Here is a 6740-nt window from a genome sequence, read left to right as displayed (position 1 = left end):
TTTCGATAAACACCCATACCATCCCAACCCTTCAACTTGTTGAAAACCACTCAAAATGGGAGGAGAAAACCAAAAAGATCAAGAAAGTTACGCAGGTTACCGTTCATCTACGAAGCTTCGCAAGCCTTCGGAACCATAGCAACCTGCGAAACCCTCACTTTTGCACTGAAACCCTCACTTTCATACAGAAACCTCTTGCAATGAACCCTCTCACAGCGAACCTGTGACTTTCGCATTTACAGTGGGTACTTTTGCATTCGTAGGATGACATTCTCTTTCGGATCCTACCTTTCGCATCTGAGACCTTCGCAACTTATACCTTCGCATCTTACACTTTCGCACCTTATACTCACGCATCCGAAACCTGCGAAGCCCTCGTACTCCACTCCGGATTTTTGGCAGTTTCTGGCTTTTCGTCATTTTTAAGAGTTTGTGACGTCGGTTTTCCATCAAACTCATATTTTTCACATCTTAGACCCCCTAACTCATATTTTATGCACATCTTCGAGTTTTATTAATTATAAATCACACATTTGCATAAAATATTATCTAAAATTAAAAAGATATTATATGACACAAGTGGACCAATTGGATCCACCATCAAGACCCATGTCACATTTATGTCACTTCTCTAGTCTCTATTGGTCAAATCATTATCCATCACACATCCCAACAAATCCACTTGCATTATTCTATCCTATATAAACATTTTTAGAAGATTTTCCTTCTTCATTTCTACACTTCCTTCCAAAATTCCACTAATCCTTCCACAAGAATCCCTCATTATCTCTCTAAGTCACGTTTTCTATCCAAGAGGTGTTCTTGAGTCCTTTCCTCATTATTGGTAAGTATTTCCTCAAACATCTAAGATTTATACATACTTCCATGATAATCTTAAGTCATTTACACACATATTTACATATTAGTCTCCATAGGATAATCAAAATCTCCAAGCACTCTTCAAGTGCTCTTGACTTGAAACTCTTCATCCTCAACCTTCCACTCATCAAGAAAACATATAAGGTGAGTTTATACCCCTACATTTTCGAGGGTTTTTCCAAGTTTTAAGAGGGGGGGGGGGGATACAAGTTACATCACTAATTCATTATCTAAACTTAAAGATCTGCTTTTTACAGAAAAGTTGCGATCTGTTCATGGATTGTTTTACCCATCTTAAACTTAATATTTTTAAAAATTGTACAATATGAAAATAGTTAAGGTCTATACCTTTTTAAGGACTACTTGCATGCATTCATACGATTTTTCTACAATTTATGGTGATTTTTACAAAACTGTCTGTCATTTCAGAACAGTTTCGTACCAGGTTGTGAAAATGAACATCTTCACTCAGGTTAGGAACCACCTAAGGACAGAACTAAAATTTTGGGCAAAGTAGACTCATTTTCTAAGCTCCGAGAGTTTACGGATCCAGATTACGACTTATGATGATTTTTCTATAATTTTTCTAAAAACGTGAACTGAAAAGCTAAAGACTCGCGTACTTATGTTTGATGTAAAAATAAACGATTCAAGTATGGTTTGTGAATTTTCAACACTTTGTATCATGCTGAGCAAAGTGTATAATATTAATTAAATGTGGATTTATTAATTTCATGCTATTTTATTTCCATGAAAAGGTGATAATATTACATATAAAAGTTTTCATCACTACAAAACATTTATGATAAACTATAATCGGTATAATTTATGGGTCTTATACACTATGAACTTACTATGGAAAATTATTATTCCACTTACAAAATGGTTTTTCATTTACACTATACGTAAACCCGTTGAATCTAATTTTGTGAGCCAAAATCTTCACGTACAAATCATTGTACCTTCAAAAGTCCTGTATTATAACCGGGGTCTCCAGTAAGAGAGCGTGATAGTTGTATATAGATCTATATTGGGATTGACAATCCTGCACCTAAGCTGCTTGCAACAACTACACCGGCAGGTCTAGAGTGACAAATGTCATAACATTCCAACGCCTGAAGAACTTCGTAACAGGCCATCTATGTTGTTAGTACGGTTACAATAACTCATATGGGGAAACAACCATACATATAGTTTACGGGGATACATTCACTCAAACGGTTTTATATAATTTAAAACTGCATCTCATTTTTAAAGGGAAAATATTATAAGTATGGAAAATACTTGTACATTTCGGTCTTTGGGTTTTTAGACTGCAACTCATTTTTAAAGGGAAAATATTGGATTTTCTGAAAGGAACACTATCTTTTTATAAAGAAAGACTTTCAACTCCACATTGTTATTTTGATCCCTTAAATTCCAACGTTACTCATTTTCTATCTATTACAATTCTAAAAATCTATGAAAGAATTTCTTAAACCTTGAACAATCTATGCATGTCAAGTGTTGGATAGAATGCCTGAAAGTAAATCTTCTTTATATTTCTTTTCAATTGTTTATAAGTTTTGGTGTTGTTGGGTGTTTTTTTTCATCTACTCGATATTTGATCTACTTGTATTAGGAGGGAAATTATGACCTTTCATCTCGTTCAATAACTCATTAATTGACCTTTCCAAAGATGGAATCTTGACAATATGACTTGATGATTGTCGAATATGTGATAACAGATATTTCTTAAATTGTTCAATGTGCTTCACAACCCTCTTAGCTTTTCACCAACCATGTATGAATATATTTAGAAAATGAGCACTATGTGGGCATGGGATGTATGATTTTAGATCCAAGAAAATCTTGCGAGCTTGTTCAATTTTATTCTCTTTGCACAAAGTGTCAACTTTATGTGATTGTTTTTTAATATCTATTTATGACAACTTTATGTGTTGTAGGGATATTTTAATCATTTCTCTTTTTCTACATACCAAACAATATGGATAAATAACTAATTTCATTCCTTCTCATTAGAATAACCAAACATGACACTGGAATGGTAATGTACCATTCAATTACCTTGTCAATTCCATTAGCTGTCCATTCCATCTTTGTAATTAACATTTGTTTTACAATGGAAGATAGAAACAGGTACAAAAGAGGGATAAGACAAAAAGTAGCTTCAACGAAATGTTAATCACCAAAGTAATAGAAAATGGAGAGAAAAATGAAGAAATGAGAGGATTGTGAAGGATTAAATTAGGGTTTCTTCCCCTCAAAATCATCCCCCCATATTTGGCCTGATTGGGTGGGAAAGAAAATCATTCCCAAATTACCCTTGCCTTTCCAGCTTCACTAAAATGAAATGACCATCGTTGCAGCAAAAACAACTCATACCTGCTTCGGTAACCATCGCTGCTTGCTTCATCTATCTTCAACAGCAAAACAATTGTTCTTCATCGGTAAAACCAAATCAAACCACAGGTATGTATTTAGCCTTTTCCATTCTTCACTGCGTTTTTTCATCAACAAAAACGATTTTGATGTTTGATTACTCTGTGTCATCGTTCCTTTTAGCATATAAAACAAAATTGATTTTAACTTCTGATTACCTCATCGATTTTGAGTTTTGATTACTTCATCGATTTTGACTTTCACACTCCACAAATTTTCCATTTTCCTTCCAGAACCACCTGTTTAGTAGTAATCACTCTAAAACCATCATCCACCATGTTCCTGTACTTATCAATAACTTCATCAATTCTTCAAGCATTGAAATAAGCATCAATCAATGTCGTGTAAATGTTGACATCACCTGATAAACACTGTACTAAATTACAGCTTTTGTCCCTGTGAATTGCATCTTCTATCCACTGTGTTTTATTGTTGGTTGTTTAGGCCTGCTTTATATTGATTTTTTGTCTACTCTTTCTTAAATGGTTACATCTTTTCTTGTTTATTGTAGCCATGAGAAAAGTTGCATGTGTGGACTACCTTAATCACAGAATTAATGAAAAATTCTTTCTTCAGGAATAAATTTGAAAATTAAAATCTGGATAATATATGGATAGTCTGGGGACTACGCCTAGTATATTATTCACTTGATATTGAATTAATATCATTATTAACTTTTTCTTTTACTTATGGCTAATTACTTGTTTCTAATCACTAAATTTTACTATTTTAATATTTATAGGACATTCAAAGCTTCCTGTAAGAGATTTGCCTTTAAATTATAATGAAAAGAGCATAAATAAATGAAAAGCTAGGATACCAAACCCACACCACACCCAAACTTCTAATACAAAATATTATTGATGCTTTTGTTTTTCTCTTTAAATGCCCTTCTCAGTACCTTATTTTGGATAGTTTGAGAGAGTTTCAAACAAGAAGATTGCAAGAACAAAGCAAAGTCCAGGTATTATTCTCTTTTCTTATGCATTATTCTACAAGCATTTTCTATAGAATCCATGATTTTTGTTTAGTTTTTTTTTTTTTTTTTTTTTTTTTTTTTTTTTTTTAATTGAACTTAGATTATGACTTCTGTGCTTTATGATTCATAAGATTTTGCATGAGTTTGGGATTTGGTAAAGAACGATGGTGAATACTAAGAGCAAGTGAATTTGGATGTAATATTCTAGTATATGATGATGAGAGAGAGAGAGAGAGATATCATAAAATGACTACAAAATTGTTTTAGTTAGGAATTTGATCACTTAAATTAAAAAGACCCATGCTTAGAACATACTGCTTATGCTAATTAGTTACAAAGAATAACAATTTGCTCATATTTTTTGATGATGTTCAAGCGTATAGTACCAAACTAAATTATGACAAAATTGAATATCAGTCTTTGCAATTAACCTTAAATTTTGTTACTATCATGATGTTGAAAATTAGTATGCCACAAGTTTATCTTCAAATTCATTTTAGATCATGATATTGACTATATTTACAAATTACATCATAGTCTAGGGCACAAAGCAATACAATTGGAATCAGCTAAAGGATTCTAGGATGCATATATACTTATATAGTTAGTTGTTGGATTAGAGCATGTCTTATGTACCAAAAAACAACATAAATTTAAAGCAACAATTTCTGAAATACCGTAACTTTTCTTTTCTTTATTATTTTTTACAAAATTATTGTATTTATGAAAATATTCCAATAATTCCTTTATTTCCTAAAATCATCCAAAGCTAGGTTTAATGTCGATTTTAATTTGATTCTTAACTTTTGCACTCAATTTTAGTTTGATTTTGGGTCTATGTTTTGGTTGGTATTCAAGGGTATGCTATGCTGCACATGAATTATTACCCAACAGCTTAACATGTTTGCATCCGAATTATTAATGCCATCTTTTTCTTGAGCTTCACAGTGATAAAGAGTTTTGTTATATCTTTTGTACTATTATATGTAAAACATATTGTATTACAATAAATATTTATTTACAAATTTTCAACCATAGTAAAGTTTGAGCATCGAAAACAAATTTGTCATTCGATTTTAAACTTTTCCCAAGATGTTCACCACGTCAAGTCTTTTTATTAACATGGTTGTTTTTTTTTTTTTTTTTTTTTTTTTTTTTTTTTTTTTTTTGAGAAAGAAAATATGAGAGATTTCTTTTTGTGTTGACGACTCTTCAAGTTGCATTCTTTTAAATTCATTATATCACCATCCTTAATATAGCACTAAGCCACTAATATTCATTTTTTCTTTAGAAATAATAAATATATCAAGTATTACTAAAAAGTTATATTATTCAAATAGTAATTTACTTATTTCAAATTAAAAATGATTAAAAAGTTAGTATATAAGTATATGTTTCAACCAATTGTAACTTTTTTTGTTAAGCATTAAAATTTCACCTCTTAAATAACTGTCGGGAATTCAAAAAACAAGTTAAGCAACTTCAGACAAATGATAAACGAATTCGGTAAAACACACGGAATAAAACTTTTCAAAAACTATAATTGAAAAACAGAAATTCGAACACAACATTTAACATGATTCGGTCAATCTAGCCTACCTACGTCCACAGAACAAACAAGAGAGAGATGATTTTATTAACTTTCAAGGACAATTACAATCACAGTCACAAAGGTTGCACTTTAGTTTATCTCTCAAAAGAAAAGGATATCTTTTGCTTACAAACTACTCTAAAGGATGTGCTCTTAACATCACAATAATTAATCTCTCTATCCCATAGTGATCTATCCCACGTCCCAAGTACTCTTTTCTCTTTATGAAGTTATCAAACTTTAAGTGTCATTGCTTAGAAGCTTACTTCATTCCATACATACTTTTATTCTTCTCGGAAATCAATTTTTTCTTACCAAAAACTATAAGAGCAGGTCGTGCCTTGTAGATTTCATCTGCCAATTTATCAAGGAGAAAAGCTTTATTCACATCTAGCTACTCTAAATGGATATCTTCAAAGGCTATTGTCATCCTCACAAGTGGAGAATCAACCTCTCCGTTCTGTTGGAATCCCTTGACTACAAATCTACTCTCATATGTCTTATTGCCATCTAACAAATCCTTAACCCAAAACATGTTTTTTCTGTTGGAAATCAAGCTTCCACAGGACCTGATCACACTCAAGCAACTGAAACGAGAAGGAAGAAAGAACACTCTTTTCGAGCAATTTTCTCTGGTTTATTACTTTTAATCAAAACTGAATACACATGAATAAAATGCAAGATACTACTGCTATTTAAAGGCTAAAAACAATCCTTATTTTACTCAAAAACAAAACAGAAAACAACGTCCACTTTCTCCTAAATAGCTGGTAACGAAATGCCCATTTTCTCTAAAAACTCGGTCAAAAGCAGGACCTAGTCAGAGTTGACTTCCAACATTCTCCCCCG

Source organism: Lactuca serriola, chromosome 2 (genome assembly GCF_051521515.1).
Source record: "Lactuca serriola cultivar US96UC23 chromosome 2, Lser_US96UC23_V15, whole genome shotgun sequence".
Classification (NCBI taxonomy): domain Eukaryota; kingdom Viridiplantae; phylum Streptophyta; class Magnoliopsida; order Asterales; family Asteraceae; genus Lactuca; species Lactuca serriola.
This window is presented reverse-complemented; position numbering follows the sequence as displayed.